A 16,808-nucleotide genomic window follows, 5' to 3' on the forward strand; every position below is an offset into this window, starting at 1 on the left:
ATATATATATATAGCTTCAACCGTGAATAAATTGTAGCACCGACAGGCCATCCGCGTGTAATTGGCCTGTGCCTACGTTGCACGTGGCGATTATGACTGCTCCGTGCCGGTCAACACATTGGTTATCTATGGCCTCAGCCGGTTCAGCATTCGTGTCCCCAAACGACCCTGCCGCGCTGCCAAGTGCTCACCAATCCGTAAAAACCAGATCCCTCTCCCACCAGCTTTCACGCCACCTCCACTCCTCCGTCCTCGGCCCCGGCCCCTCCGTGGCCTTCCCCTCCGGCCCCTCCGTCGCATCGTAGATCTGCTCCGTACCTCCGTCAGGCCCTCATCTCCTCCACGCGGATGCCTGTCCTCTTTCAGCAGATACGTTCAGGAAATTAGAGCGCCGTCCTCTCGTTCGTCGCCTCTTTTGCCGCCTCCTGCCGCGGCGGCACAATCGGCGGCTACCCTTACCATCTACCACTGGGATGGTTCCTTGTCGTGTTGGGAGGTATCGCAAAGTATATATGTCAAGGTACGCACACAATGTATTAAGAATTATTTCATCTTTGCAGTTACATGTAGCAGATGTTAGCCAGAAATAAAATTTCCTTTTGCTAACTCTATAGAGCCTAATATGTCACGGCTGTGTCTGTATGTGCCTAGCCTTAAATACCAACACAGGTTCAGATTTCTAAATGTTAATATTCCCTCCAGTTCGTAATTAAGCTTCGGTCTACTTTCTTTCCATGCAGTCACCACCAAGTTAAGACTTTCAGATTTAAGACTCTTACCATATGGAGAACACCTTCGTCATTCATGTTGCCTTTACATGGATGCACAAAGAGAAAAATTATAATGTAATATTGTTTCGCTGCAATGGTGGTAGTATTTACCTGAAGCTTATGGTTATTGGAGAAAGTCTTTTTCATTGATAACCTCACATTTTGCTCTATCAGATGATTAGGTGAGATTTCTTGATTTTATTTATTATATGCTATTTAGGATGGCAATAAGGCAATAAAGTGTTCTTTCAGTAGTAACTGCCTAAAAGTACCATGTTATAGGTGACATATGCATCCAAAAGTATCGTAACTAGCAGTTATATTAACCAAGCAATGATATTGTGTAAACTGGACGGTTGATAACCACCTGAAAGTGCTATTCTAGATGCCTTATTGATTTTGATTCTCTTCCTTTATTTACCAATGTAAGGCTTTATTTTTTTGTGTGGGAATTTTGCAGTAAGTCAAATTGGAGTTGGTGCGTACTTACAGCTTTACAGGCTGGACAATGGACATACAGAGGAGATTACTATGGACATGGACATATAAAGAGAATTGCTAAGGATGTGCTATGTTTTTTTCAAGATGATCCTTTGTAGTTATTATGTTCATGCACTGATATGGAGATGTCCTGGTTTATAAGCATCGTACGTGACAACATTCACCAAACCTTCTCAAATTTTTATCATAGCTTCCACATACGATATCACGATATCTCAAGAAGTTTTATGATTTTCAGACATCGTTTCCTTTTTATAGAATTTAAAAACACTTCGCACGTAAGTTCGCGGTCATGTTTCGTGAACAAGATGTCCGAAATTTCGGGTCCGTTCCTGGATACGGTCTCACACTACACTCAGTAACATGACTATCATTTTTTGAATCATTAAATTCCATTATTCGTACCACGTGCAGTTCAAATTTATATTTTTTGAAAAAATTCAAGTAAACAAAATAAAGTAACTAAATATATCAAAAAGCCACAAAAAAATCCTCAAATTCTAACTAGGATTTTCTGATACTTTAAAAGGGCTGCACAAAAAATTTGAAGGCCAAAAACAAAAAAAAAACTTTGCCGAGTGCCGGGGCATGACACTCGGCAAAGAGGATCTTTGTTGAGTGCCAAGAATAAGGCACTCGGCAAAGAGGGTTTTGATTTTTTTTTAAAAAAAATCCTCTTTGTCGAGTGCCTTCACAGGGGCACTTGGCAAAGACATTTCAAAAAAAAATTCTTTGCCGAGCCACTCGACAAAGTATTTTTCAAAAAAAAATTACCGAGTGCCAGATCTAGGACACTCAGCAAAGAATTTTTTTAAAAAAACCTTCTTTGCCGAGTGCTAGGCCAGGTGACACTCGGCAAAGAGGCAGTTAAAAAAAATAAAAAAACCCTTTGCCGAGTGCCAGATCGGGGGCAGTTGGCAAAGGGGGGATTTAACCCATGGGCTGGCCACGCACCCCGCACACACGACACACGCACGCGCCACCGCCCGCTCGCCCGCGCCGCTCACGCCGCGCGGCTGCCCACGTGGCCTGCGCCCTGCCCCCGGCCGCCGGCCCTGCCCCCGACCGCGCCCTGCCCCCGGCCGCGCCCCATGGACCGCCCGCCCCGACACCGCCCGTGCCCGACTCCGGCGACCCCGACCCCGACGCCGCCCGACCCTAACGTCGCCCGCCCCTACCCCCGGCACCCGTCAGGTATGCCTTCTCTCTTGTTGTTGTCGTGGTAGTGATAGTTGTAGTAGTATTAGTTGTACTAGTAGTGCTAGTGGTAGTAGTAGTAGAATTAGTGGTAGTAGTAGTAGAAGTAGTGCTAGTAGTAGTAGAACTAGTGGTAGTAGTTGTAGCAACAGTGGTAGTAGTAGTAGAACTAGTGGTAGTAGTAGTAGCAATAGTGGAAGTAGTAGTAGAAGTAGTGGTACTACTTGGATATATTCTTCTGCATGGATTGATATCCAAACTACATGGCTTCTCTTGAGACATATGTGCTTGTCGGCCATTGTGCCGTTGTTTTTTTTGCAGGTTTTGGAAACCTCACCGTGCAGGGGAGGTTCTGCCGATTTTTTTTAAAATAACAGTATTTTGTTCCATTTTTGTAGAGAAGACCCGTCGGAGCCGAGTCGGAGTTCCCGTCGCCGTGCCGGTCTGCCTGCACCACGTCGCCTCGCCACTGCACCAACCCGCCACGGCCTCGCTAGCCTGACTCCGCCGCCACCCTAGGTATAACCCCTCTTTCCGTATCATGGTCGTAGATTGCGTAACCTAATTAGGCATCTCCTGTTCAAAAGAGATACGGTTGGAGGAATGCAGATCTTTGCATATCTATGACCGTATCTGTTTCGGATTATCCATGTTTTTTGGACAGCCCACGGATGCGTAGATGGGTTAGTTTTCATGGTCTGCTCTGGTCCGAGATAGAGTTTCGGCATCACCTCCCTGTTGTTCTCCGGATACGCACTCTTCTTTGGCAGGATGTGTATCTAGAGAACAGCGGGGAGGTGCTGCCGAAATTTTGTCTCGGATAGGAGTAGAACATGGAAACTAACCTCATCTGCGCATCCATGGGTGGGATTAGGACCTATCCTCGCCTATTAGACAGTAGGAACACCATGTAGATGCAATTGATGGTTACATTACTCGCTGATATATATGTTAGAGGATGGATGACCGTCAGTGGATGTACACGGGCTGGAGAAGTCAGAGTGATTACACCATGGAATGGATAAACAAGACCGATGCTTTCTTGAACAGTGCATTTGGCAAGGCTGCTAAAGGACATTGCCTAGTTTTGTGTCCCTGCAGTAAATGTGGAAACAGGAGAAGGGTAAACAAGGTGGAAATGGGTAACATCTTGTGAAGAATGGATTTATGTCGGACTACACCCGATGGGTCCACCATGGTGAAGCCCATCATATGAGAGAGGAGGTGGTGAGACCACAGGTGGAGGCTTTTGATGCTGATGCCGGGGTAGCAGACATGTTAGATGACTTTCACCAAGGACAGTTCGATGAGGGACGTGAGAAGGAGGAGATGGAGGCAGCAGCACAGGCGTTCTATGACATGGACTCGGCACAAAAACCCCTTCACGATCGGTCAACGGTGTCTCAACTAGATGCCATTGGATGCTTAATGGGGTTGAAGTCCGAGTTAAACTTGAGTGGACCTGGCTTCGATAAGATGTTGGCCGTGATTGGCACCCTACTTCCGGAGGGCCACATTCTACCAAAGAGCATGTACGAGTCACAGAAACTCCTTCGTGCACTTAAGATGCCGTATGAGCAGATACATGCTTGTCCGAAGGGGTGCGTCCTATTTAGGAAAGAACACAAGCATGCAAAGTTCTGTCCAAAGTATAAATCCTCTAGGTATGACGTGAATGGATATCGTTTTCACACAGCAAGCTACGAGCAGAGTCAGCCCAATCGAAAAACCACAAACAGCGGAGTTGTTACGCCCAACACTGATTGACTCGACTATTATGGAAGAATTGAAGAAATCTATGAACTATCATTCTATGGTTCCAAACCTCTTACTCTTGTCATATTCAAATGCCACTGGTTTCATCCTGGAGTAACGAGATGGACCCCTAACCTTGGGCTGGTCAAGATTCGATAGGATTCCGTCTATCCAGGAAAAGATGTCTACATTGTGGCTCAACAGGCCGTCCAGGTTTATTATACGTCATACGCGTGCAAAGACACTGAGCATCTTAAGGGTTGGTCTATTGTGCACAAGGTATCGCCACACAGTAAACTACCTGTCCCAAACGATGAAGATTACAACTTCAACCCAAATACATATGATAGAGAGTTCTATCAAGAAGAGGGCCTACAAGGGAGGTTTGACATAGACTTAACCGAAGAGATAGGAATGGAAGTAGACAATGAAAGAGATAATGACAAGGACACTGGAGATGAGGTGCGAAATCTGAAGGACATACAAATGCTTGAGCGATTATGTTTAGGCAATGACAATGAAGACAACATTCCTCCTTCGGATAGTGTTGATGAGTTGGACAATTTTGATAGTGATGACGAGACCTATGATCCAGCTAATCTCAATCATGAAGATTATTTCTAATACATGTAATACTATGTTTTTTGTAATTATGTTTTGTTCATTTTTGCAAATATTTCTAATACATGTATTACTATTTTTTTGTAATTATGTTTTGTTCATTTTTGCACCTATTTCTAATTACATCTTGTTTTTCTTTTTTATTGTAGGTGATTGAACAAAAATGGAGGGCGACCGTCATAGGTCTGTGAACTCGATTTACCAAAGACCATACCGGCTATAGGAGGAGCCAAAGGGGCGGCGGAGGGATCAGACAGGAGGAGGAGGACCGCCAGACACAGGAGGGGGCCGTCTCCTCCCACGCCACGTGAGGAGGAGCCGGAGGAGGAGGTGGCGCCCGTGGATGAGTCGGACGATGAGCTAGTTCGGCAGATGGATGAGGAGGAGGGGCCACACGAGGACGACGAGTTGGAGGCGGTAGGCATGGGTTCTGCTTCCTCCGACTCCTCTTTGAGTGTCTACTTGTGAGGTCCCACGAGACTCCCACAGGTTCCGTTTCCTCACCAACGCCCAGTGATTCGCCCCAAAGGGCAAAAGTAAGTAACTTTATATGTTATCACCACTACTTCATATGATATGATGAAAAAAACTAATAATTTTTCTTAATCACTTGTGCAGGAACTGGGTGGTTGTGTCGAGTGGTTGCGCATGGCTAGTCAATGGCATCCTAGGTCTTCTATGTAGGCAACACTTCCCTGGCATTGTCATATACGCATCGAAGACGGAGCCGGCCTACTCGTTTGACCACTACGCCGTCGCCACCGATGCGGAGTACCCCAACAAGGCGGCGCGGGTGAAGGCAGAGTTTTGGGTAAGTCTCCCTGGCACAACATTGCTCAATACATCGCATTCATTAGACTTTTCTTGAAATAATGAATGGATACATCACTTTGTATGCAGACTTACTATAGATGCGAGGAGGGATTTGAGGCCAGGGCGGAGCAGGTGACTACCAAAGCCTATAAAAACTCATCACCGACATGCATCACGAGGTGCGCATCTAGGCCATCGTAACCTACTATGGATCGAAGCTTGGAGAGAGGAAAACCAAGAAAGACGCAAGAGAGATGCAGCTGACCCAGGAGCAGTACCTTGTGGTAAATGAAGAACATCAATATTGATTCGTTTTGAGATTAAGTTGGTTTAATTTGATCTTCTTATATGCCAATACTTGATGACGTGTAGATGATTCCCTGGTGGTGCCAAGCGTATCCCGAGTGCTGGGCGATGATGGTGGAGAGGTGGTTCATGGAGGAGTACCTCAAGATGCACAGGGATGCCCGAGGCCGTCGTTTGCAGATGCAAGGTCTAGCACACCATCAAGGCAGTTGCAGCCTCACCAGATACAAACAAGCATGGGTATGTGAATTCATTTATCTATTGTGACGCTCAGTTCTGCCTGATTTCTAATCATCGTGCTGTCTTTCTCGCAGTCGGCGTCACATAGTGGCCAGGCTTGCTCGGACTTCTAGGCATGGTGTATGGCCCACAAGGGCAAGACGACGTCTGACGTCTCCTTCAACCTGGAGGATCCGCCCGAGGCATACATGAACCCGAGCGTCCACTCCCGCATCAGTGAGTACATTGAGGTGGTGAGGTCGCTCCATGGGTTAGACCACGATCCGAGCACCCAGGACTTCTATGGAGAGGCCGTCATGAGGGCGGGGCAAGGCAAGAAGCATGGGCGGTTCTGGCTTGGCGACGACGTCATCGACACGGCCTCTACTCCCTCTCTCTCCTAGATCCAAGCATGGAGCACGAGCAAGAGCCCGACCATTCGCACACGCCCGACCGCTGCATAGCACCAGGTCGACGCACTCAAGGTTATTCCTATTTTACTCGTCATACATTGATCTTTACACACCTTAATTAGCTTTGCATTACTAAAACATTGGAGTAAAATATTGCAGGCCCGGCTGGAACAAGAAATGAGGCAACGTCAGGAGCTGGAGGCTGGGCACCAGAGGATGGTGGCCCAGCTAGAGGCCGAGCGGGCCGAGTGGCAGGCCCAGGCGCAGAGGCTGATGGACATTACGGAGTTCCTACAAGGGCTTGGGCAACGTGTGGGCTTCTCTCTGCCAGCTGGGCTATTGGTTCCACCTCCGCCTCTGCGTCCTGCAGCTCTAGCTACTCCTGTGAGTATGAAAGTTTTTTACTTTCGCTTGTGCTTTGCTTGTATAGCCTCTACCTTCCTAGATTAGCTATCCAAATAATCTTGTCTCACATGCAATCTTTTCTCCTTTGTGCAGTCTCCATCTGACGGTGGTTTGAATAATCCACCTCATGCACCTCTGAATGATGGACCTTCACCATAGTCGCAGTGGCCGAGATGAGTGCACATTGTATTTTTTTCATTTGTTGTTCACTTGGTGATGGACTTGTGATATACTTGTGATGCACTTGTGGAATTTGATGGACTTGTGGATTTATTTAGATGGACTTGAGCACTTATTATTATATATGTGATATATATTATGATGGATGTGATATGTGCGGATGAATGTGTGGATGGATGAGATATATATGTGATGAATGAGATATATATGTGATGGATGAGATATATATGTGATATATGTTTGTATGAATTTATTTGTCATGATGGAATATAAAAAAAATAAAAATTACTGTTTTGGGTCACTTTGCCGAGTGTTGCACTCGGCAAAGGACCCCGTTGTCGAGTGTCATGGTCATAGCACTCGGCAAAGCTGGAAAAATGGGCGCTCAGAAAACCATTTTTCCAGCTTTGCCAAGTGCCATGACCATGGCACTCGACAAAGAATTTAAAAAAAAATTCAAACCTTGCCGAGTGCCGGCCAGAGGGCACTCGGCAAAGAATTATTTTTAAAAAAAATTCAAACTTTGCCAAGTGCCAGCAAGAGGGCACTCGACAAAGATTTTTTTAAAAAAAAATTCAAACTTTGTCGAGCACTAGCAAGGGGGCACTCGGCAAAGAATTTTTTTTTAAATCTTTACCGAGTGCCTACAGGGTTGGCACTCGGCAAAGCCACCGTCAATGGGGCCGGCGCCGTGACGGTCGCTTTTCTTTGCCGAGTGCCCGATAAAAGACACTCCGCAAAGAGGTCTTTGCCGATCAATTTTTTGTCGTGTGTTCTTTGTTAAGTGCCGCACTCAGCAATGGCTTTGCCGAGTGCAATTTGGCCTTTGCCAAGTGCCTCAGGCACTCGGCAAAGAACCTGAATCTAGTAGTGCGAGATTACTTTTGGCCTAGCATATTTCCTTATTATATACTAGCATTTACCTGTAGCATCACAGAGCATCTCCAATAGTTTCCAAAAGATAGTTGGTAAATCAATGAATTTTAGAAAAGGCTAAAAAAGATTGGAAGCATATTTGTTAGCTCCTCCAACAATTTCAAAAACCTAGTTACTAAAATATTTTTGTCGGGGACCTAATACCGGGGTACCCAATGAGGTGGGACTAATAACCATCGAACATTGACACTCCCAATCAGACGAGAATGTTACTGTGTCTCTTGTTCGAAATGACGGAGGACTGGTTTTGCCTCACCCGACCCCCGAGGGCTAGGCCCTGCCTCGCCCGACGGTCAAGGGCAGACTCCGCCTCACCCGACGGCCAAGGGCTGCCTCCGCCTCGCTCGATGGCTGAGGGTAGACTCCGCCTCGCCCTACAAGTACACCCTGCTCCTTCATAAGGATGAGCACAGGGTATGACATGACATTTGAGTCAAACGCAGCACCAAGGGCCATGCCCTACGCCGCGGTAGGAAAAGTACCGCCAGGGTACAATGGGATGGGCGCTTTAGACCATTCCGGCATTGCAGAGTCCGAACAGTATTGTAGGCGCTGCCTTCAGCCCTCAGACACGGAACCTGACATAGACATACGACAACCACTACGGTCCAGGAAGAGACTTGCGCCCTCTACAATGATGGATGTACTGTCACCACGCCGTGGTCCAAAAGGAGTGGTGCCCACTCGACGACCCCTTGGGCCCACCTCTCTGATCGAAGCACCCGCTTTGGCCTCCGGACGCCCTCTCCGATCAAAAGGCCTAGCCCAAAGTGCTACTTCCGACTCCGACCCCGTGTCCCTTCGACCGGGCACATAGGAACCAGAAGACGTGTGGAGAAAGGCAAGGCAAGGCTCACAAGTCAAAACCACTGTACTAGAGACCATACCCTGCTTGGAGCAGTTCTCTACAGCCACCTGACATTCTATAGTGACATCGACAGTGTTGTAGGCGCCTACCATTATCTGGTACCCGCCGGTGTGGGCAACAAGGCTCGATAGACGTGGACCACAAGGCTCGATAGCATATGCACCCCTTTTCCTCTCACTTGTAAAGCTGTCCCCTTCATCTATAAAAGGGGGTGTGCTTCCTCCAACAAAGGAGACCAACTCTTGACGGATAAGTTGAACACACACAACACTTCATACACAACTGAGTAGTGACCAAGCTCTCGGCAACCTTTTCGATTATTCCATCAGAGACTTGGGACTCGTCTCTCTCTCGACTGTTTTGTACCCCCTACTATGAACCATTTTAGGTACTAATAACACAAGCAGCAGCAACAAACTGGACGTAGGGATATTTAGCCCGAACCAGTATAAACCTTGTGTCCTTTAGTGCACCATCCGGGCCTAACACGCAATAATCATAAATTTACTAGCCGGTGTTTGTTCGAAACACCGATAGTTGGTGCGCCAGGTAGGGGTCCTTGCACGTTCCAAATCAGGCCTTGGATGGCTAGCCATGAAATCAGCTAGGTCCTGGGCACACATGTGCGTTTCGATGACCTGCACTTCATTGTCACACTAGGGGGAGAGTTGGCGCTAGCCCACGCGGCCGTCTAGTCTCTCCCCTCCGCCAACTTCAGCTACCGAAGGCTTGAGGGCCAGCCGGGCATCTCCCTTGAACCCCAGCTGTCCAGGGAGGCCCCGTGCCACATCACCCTCTCTCCAGAATGCTCCACTCGGTGCGCCTCAATGGCGTTTCTATTCAATCTCCGCAACGCCACAGCGACCATAAGCCACCTTATGGCCCAGCGTGCGATCCCATTTCCTACGAACAATGAGTTCATGGGGATGATCGAAAGCGTCACAGAATCCCTCCACAGCCTCCTCGCGGAAGACCCAGGGTCAGACTCTGGTTCTGACTCTGGTAGGGGAAGCCATCATCCCTCCTGAGAATGCTTCATGGTAGAAACCTCTGAGGGACACGTCGAAAGCTCCTCCAAGGAGGAGGTCACCCTGGTAGGCAACCTCGGCGACGGAGCCGAAGGAGGAGCAACGGCCCCACCTCACGTAGGGGTGGAGCAGCTAGAAGCCCAAAAGTGGGAAATAGATGAAACCGGACAGCAACTTGTTTGGGAGTACAAGAAGATTGACGAGGAGATCAGGCACCATAGAGATGGAGGGCACGCACGCACCATGGCCCACGATGTGAACCAAAGGATCATCGCCGATGATGAAACCCTTCCCCGCTTTGCTTGTGTGAGCCAGAACATCGCCACCACGATGGCCCTACTTCATGGCCTTCCAGAGGCCACGACGCCTGAGGATCATTGGGTCCACCATGAGATTCGCACGCTACTTGATCGTGCGGCAGCGCAGCAGGCAGAGAGCTTGATGTCTCAGTGACATGAGCCTGACGCCAGCTAGCGTACCCCCAAGGTGCGTCCCACTAGGGACGCGTCGGTCCATTAGGCACCGCAAGGCGATGGGCAGCGCGCTGCAATCCCGGTGCATCGACGTCTCGGCCACAACCGCGACGCACGCAGCACCCTCAACGCCCGTAGACATGCCCACAGCGACCCAAGGGAAGGAGCCCGCCGTGGCTATCATCCTCGATGCAGCGGACGCTACAACAGCAACGAAGACCGAAGCCTAAGCCCTGGCCTGCCAGGCCCTCAGGCCTTCGGCCATCACATCCTCAACGCTGTGTTCCCACCAAGGTATCGACCACCTACCAACGTTCCTAAGTACTCCAGGGAGACAAACCTCGGACTTTGGCTTGAAGACTATCGGCTTTCCTGTCAAGCCGGTGGTGCGGATAATGATGACTTCATTATCTGCAACCTTCCACTGTTCCTTGCCGATTCGGCACGAGCGTGGTTGGAGCACCTTCCGTCCGATGCCATCCAGGGTTGGGTGGACCTAAGGGAGATCTTTGTGGGGAACTTCCAGGGCATGTACAAATGTCCTAGGAACCCCTGGGACCACAAGAACTGTCGCTAGAAGGCCGGCGAAACCCTCCACGGGTACATCCGGTGCTTCTCCCAACAGTGCAACAAGCTCCCTAACATCGCCAACGACGACGTGATAGGAGCCTTCCTATCCGAGACAACCTACGAGTCTTTGGTTCACAAGCTAGGACGCATGGGCCCGTGGACCACCAAGGAGCTCCTAGACATCGCCACTAGCCACACCTCATGAGAAGAGGCGATCGGAGCAATCTTCGACCATTCCAACAGCAAGGCAAGGTGGGACAAGGGTGCCGGCGATGGCACCTCCAATTGTTCCGCCAAAAGGAAAAACAAGAAGCAATGGCGCGAGGACCCACTCATGGCTGCTGCTGATTGCAAGGGTGGTCGGAAGCCCACGTAGGGCGCTCCAAACCACTTTGAGAAAATGCTCGAGGGGCCATGCCCGAACCATGCCTTCCCCATAAAGCATCTACTCAAGGACTGCGTCCTCATGTGGAAGTTCTTGGCTGAAAGCGCCAACAAGGGGGAGTAGGGGAAGGAACCTGCCCCCACTGCCGATGACACCATGGAGAAGGATGACAGCTTTCCAACACCGGAAGGTTGCCTCATGATCTTTAGAGGATCAATGGCCTACGACTCCAAACATCATCAGAAGGTCACACGCCACCAAGTCTACATGGCCCAGCCAGCCACACCTCTCTTCCTTCGGTGGTCGGAGTCCACCATAACCTTCGATCGGACCGACCATCCGAACGCCATCCCACATCCGGGAAGGTTTCCGCTTGTCGTCAACCCGATCATCGGCCCAAAGCGCCTCACCAAAGTTCTAATAGATGGAGGCAGCGGCCTCAACATCATGTATGCAAAGACGCTCAACATAATGGGCGTTGACCGAACGCACCTCCGCCCAATCTGACCACCTTTCCACAATGTCATCCCTAGAAAGCAGGCCACGCCACTCAGACAGATCGATCTACCCATTACCTTTAGGGATCAGTCCAATTATAGGACTGAGACCCTCACCTTCGATGTGGTACGGTTCCATGGAACCTTCCACGCCATCTTGGGATGACCATGCTATGCGAAGTTCATGGCCGTCCCCAACTACACATACCTCAAGCTAAATATGTCAGGCCCACATGGGGTCATCACCATCGGCACCTCCTTCTAGCGGGCTTACGAGTGCAAAGTCGAGTGCTGCGGCCACGCCGCAGCAATCGTCGCCTCCGAGGGACTCGCTGCCCTCAGGGAGGAGGTCGTTGAAGAAGCACCCGATGCAAAGAAATCGACTGTGTCATTCGAATCGATAGAGGGCTCCAAAGAGGTCCTCATAGACCCTAGCAGCTCTGAGGGTAAAACGGTACACATAGGTACCGTGCTCTCCTCCAAATAGGAAAGTGCGCTCGTTGACTTCCTCCGCAACAACAAAGACATCTTTGCGTGGAAACCCTCGGATATGCCAGGCATCCTGAGGTAGGTCACCGATCATACCTTGAAAATCCACCTAGGCTCCAAGTCGGTGAAGCAACGCTTGCGCCGCTTCAATGAGGAAAAGTGCAGGGCCATCGGTGAAGAGATAGCAAAACTGCTTGCCGCCGGATTCATCAGGGAAGTACACCACCCAGAGTGGTTAGCAAATCCTGTTCTTGTACGAAAAAAGAGTGGGAAATGGAGGATGTGTGTCGACTACATAGGTCTCAACAAGGCGTGCCCAAAAGACCCATTTCCATTACCACACATCAACCAAATAGTCAATTCCACCTCAGGGTGCGAAACCCTCTGCTTCCTTGATGCGTACTCCGGCTACCACCAAATCGTGATGAAAGAGTCCGACCAACTCGCGACATCTTTTATCACCCCCTTCGGATCGTTCTGCTACATCTCAATGCCGATCGGTCTAAAAAATGTTGGGGCCACTTACTAGCGCTGTATGCTCAATTGCTTCAAGGACCTCATCGGGCAGATCGTTGAGGTCTACGTCGACGACATCATAGTTAAGTCCAAATGGGCTAACCGCCTTGTCGCCGATCTTGAGCAAACCTTTGCGAAACTCTGAGCAAATTGCATCAAACTCAATCCTGAGAAATGTGTTTTCAGGGTCTCGAGGGGCATGTTGCTCGGTTTCATCATCTCCGAGCATGGCATCGAAGCCAACCTAGAGAAAATCTCAGCCATCACAAGGTTGGGTCCGATCCAGAACATAAAGGGGGTTCAACGAGTCGTAGGGTGCCTTGCCGCGCTCAACCGATTCATCTCATGCCTCAGTGAATGAGGACTCCCCCTTTATCGACTCCTGAAGAAAGCCGACCGCTTCGAGTGGACAGCTAAGGCCTAGGAGGCGCTTGACATGGTCAAGCTACTTCTAACGAAGCCCTCGGTCCTAGTTCCTCCAAGCAACGGAGAATCCCTCCTACTATACATAGCGGCCACCACGCAAGTGGTCAGCGCTACCCTAGTAGTAGAATGGGAAGAAGAGGGGCACGGCCTCAAGGTACAATGCCTGGTGTACTTCATCAGCGAGGTACTATCTGACTCCAAAACTCACTACTCCCAAATCCAGAAGCTCCTATACGCCGTCCTCATCACCAAAAGGAAGCTACGCCATTACTTTGAGTCACACCCTGTGACAGTAGTGACATCATTCCTCCTTAGCAAGGTCATCCATAGCTAGGATGACATTGGAAGAACCGCAAAATGGGCACTCGAGCTGATGGATCAAGGCATCACGTATGCCCCCGAACGGCGATCAAGTCCTAGGTGTTGGCTGACTTCATCGTGGAGTGGACCGAGGTCCAGATGCCACCAACGGTCATCGATCAAGAGTGCTAGACGATGTACTTCGATGGGTCGTTGATGAAGAAGGGCACCGGTGCAGGGCTGGTCTTCATATCACTCCTCGGGGTCCGCATGAGGTACATGGTTTGGCTCCATTTTCCCTCATTAAATAATGTGGCCAAATACGAGGCACTCATCAATAGCCTACGCATCGCCATCGAGCTGGGCATCTAACGCCTTGACATTTGGGGTGACTCTCAACTGGTCGTTAACCAAGTCATGAAGGAGTCTAGCTGCCATGATGCCAAGATGGCTACGTACTGCCAAGAAGTCCGATGGCTGGAGGACAAGTTCGACGGCCTCGAACTTAATCATGTCTTGAGGCGCCTTAACGAGGCGGCCAATGCACTCGCGAAGGCGGCGTCTAGTCGAGAGCTAGTGCCAACAGGTGTCTTCACTAGCGAACAACACAAACCCTTGGTGTGCTATGAAGGATCAGAACGGGCTGAGGATGGCCCGTCTGATCCGGCCCGAGGGCTGACCCACCGACTGCTCCGTCCGACCCCAAGGTCATGGAGCTTGAAGAGGATCCGGCTACAGAGCCTGACAATCCAGACGACTAGAGAACGCCCTACCTCGACTACCTGCTCCGTGACACACTACCAATGGACAAGATGGAAGCTCAATGGCTCACACGTCACACCAAGTCTTTCGTTCTTGTAGAGGGCGAACTCTATAGACGGAGCCACACCAGGATCCTGCAGCTTTGCATCCCTGACAAATAGGGAAGACTTTTGCTAAGCGACATCCACGGTGGGGTCTACGGTCACCATGTCGTGCCAAGGACCTTGGTTGGAAACACGTTCTGACAGGGCTTCTACTGGCCCACTGTAGTAGCCGACGCCGAACAAATCGTACGCACCTGCAAAAGGTGTTAGTACTACGCTCGATACACTCACCTCCTAGCCCAGGCACTCTAGATGATCCACATCATGTGGCCCTTCATGGTCTAGGGGCTCGACCTGGTTGGGCCACTCAAAAAGGTGCTCGGGGGGTTCACCCACCTGCTTGTCACCATAGACAAGTTTACAAAATGGATCGAAGCTCGACCGATCTCCACGATCAAATCCGAGCAAGCTGTGCTATTCTTCCTCGACATCATCCACCGCTTTGGAATACCAAACTCCATCATCACAGACAATGGCACGCAGTTCATCGGCAGAAAATTCATTTGATTCTATGATGAACAACACATCTGGATCGATTGGGCGGCCATCTCTCACCCTTGGACGAACGGGCAGGTTGAGAGCGCAAACGGCATGCTCCTTCAGGGCCTCAAGCCTAGGATCTTCAACCGGTTGAACAAATTCGACGCACGCTGGGTCGCCAAGCTCCTAGCGGTGCTCTGGAGCCTAAGGACAACTCCCAGCCGGGCCACCGACTATATGGTCTATGGTTCCGAGGCCGTTCTCCCAATAGACCTCGACTATGGAGCACCAAGAATCAGAGCATATGACGAGTAGGGAGCCGAGGCATCCTACCAAGACGCCATGGACCAACTCAGCGAAGCCCACAACATTGCCCTCCTCCATTCGGCCAAGTACCAGCAGGCGTTGCGATGGTACCATAGCCGACAGGTGTGGGACCAAGCCTTCAACATTAGGGACCTTGTCCTCCGCCTCGTGCAGAGCAACAAGGACCGCCACAAGCTCTCCCCACCCTATGAGGGGCCATACGTTGTTGCAAAAGTACTATGCCCAGGCGCCTACAAGTTGAAAACCATCAACGGTGAGGTCTTCGCCAACACCTAGAACATCAAGCAGCTACGTTATTTTTACCCTTAAATAAACACATACTTCTTATCAGTTTTTGTCTTTATAAATCCCTGATCTTTAGTGACATCCGACCCCTACAAACTACGAGGGGTCGGACCTCACTCGGGAGCTGATACAAATGGTACAAGTATGTTTATCTTGCAAACACTTCCTGCGTTACCTTTGCAAATATTCTCTAAGTTTTCCACTCCTCCCATAACAAGTCCTAAGGGCTAGGATTTTGGAGACAATTTTTGAGTACAATTGGTAGGACTGCGGGAAACCTACGCCCCAGTGGCCACGACCTCCTTGCTCACTAGTGTGATCAAAACTTTTTCACCCGCACTCCTAGCCTTTACAACTTGAGCCATGGGAAGGGTCGGAGGACACCGAAACCTCTTCTACAAAGAGAGGAAGCTGAAAAGACTGTTTGCCATAACAAAAGATGAAAATTTGTTCATTATTCATTCTTTGCACAAATTCGCCACTCACAAAGTGATTTCATCACAAAAGGACTAATGTACTCTTAAAATCAAAGGACTATTTACTCAGGGGCTCCCCCACAAACTTATTTAATTATAGTCTCTACCTAGCTTTACTACGAGTACTACTACGGTCGCCGCACCATGCTCTCCATCGGCAACACCTAGGCATGTACATGGGCCAGTTCATCTACTGCCGCTGCTATGCCATGCTCTCCATCGGCGACGTCCTACCGCTCTGTGGGATCCTCGAAGGCGCCATCATCTGCAATGTCAAGCACCACGCCGGTGACTACGGTGCCCTCCAGCGACTCTAGGGACTACGTCATCATCATCAGCCACAACCCCGACAACGGCGTATGGGCGGGGGGCGCCTCCTTCTGAAGGAAGGCCGCAACACACGACGGCAAAACCGACGACATTCAGCACCCTCCAGCGCTCCTCCTCCTTCAGCAGCAGTGACCCCTCCTCAGCACAGGTGACCCGCACCATCTCATCTATGTTGGATGACCTCCAGCTCAACATCACGCTCTAGATTCACAAGCGGATCTATGAGTTTTTCTCTCCCTAGTATTACCCTCTCTTACTTAGGAACCGATGCATTCGGTGGAAAGGAAGGAGAAGAGGTGGCGGCTTAGAGGCTAGCGAGGAGGTGGGACAAGAACTCCTCTCCCCCCTATTTAAGGAAGGGGCTCAGTAGCTAAGG

At 49.9% G+C, this 16,808-nt stretch overlaps 1 long non-coding RNA gene across 1 annotated transcript; it reads left to right on the plus strand.

Annotated features, from left to right (window-relative positions):
* The first annotated feature begins 218 nt into the window (after window positions 1-218).
* On the plus strand, window positions 219-1,423 carry LOC136459160 (uncharacterized). Its single transcript, XR_010760152.1, has 3 exons — window positions 219-520; window positions 741-952; window positions 1,231-1,423. It is a non-coding gene; the product is annotated as an uncharacterized lncRNA (long non-coding RNA).
* The last annotated feature ends 15,385 nt before the right edge of the window (window positions 1,424-16,808 follow it).

This window comes from Miscanthus floridulus, chromosome 6 (assembly GCF_019320115.1).
Source record: "Miscanthus floridulus cultivar M001 chromosome 6, ASM1932011v1, whole genome shotgun sequence".
In the NCBI taxonomy this organism is placed as follows: domain Eukaryota; kingdom Viridiplantae; phylum Streptophyta; class Magnoliopsida; order Poales; family Poaceae; genus Miscanthus; species Miscanthus floridulus.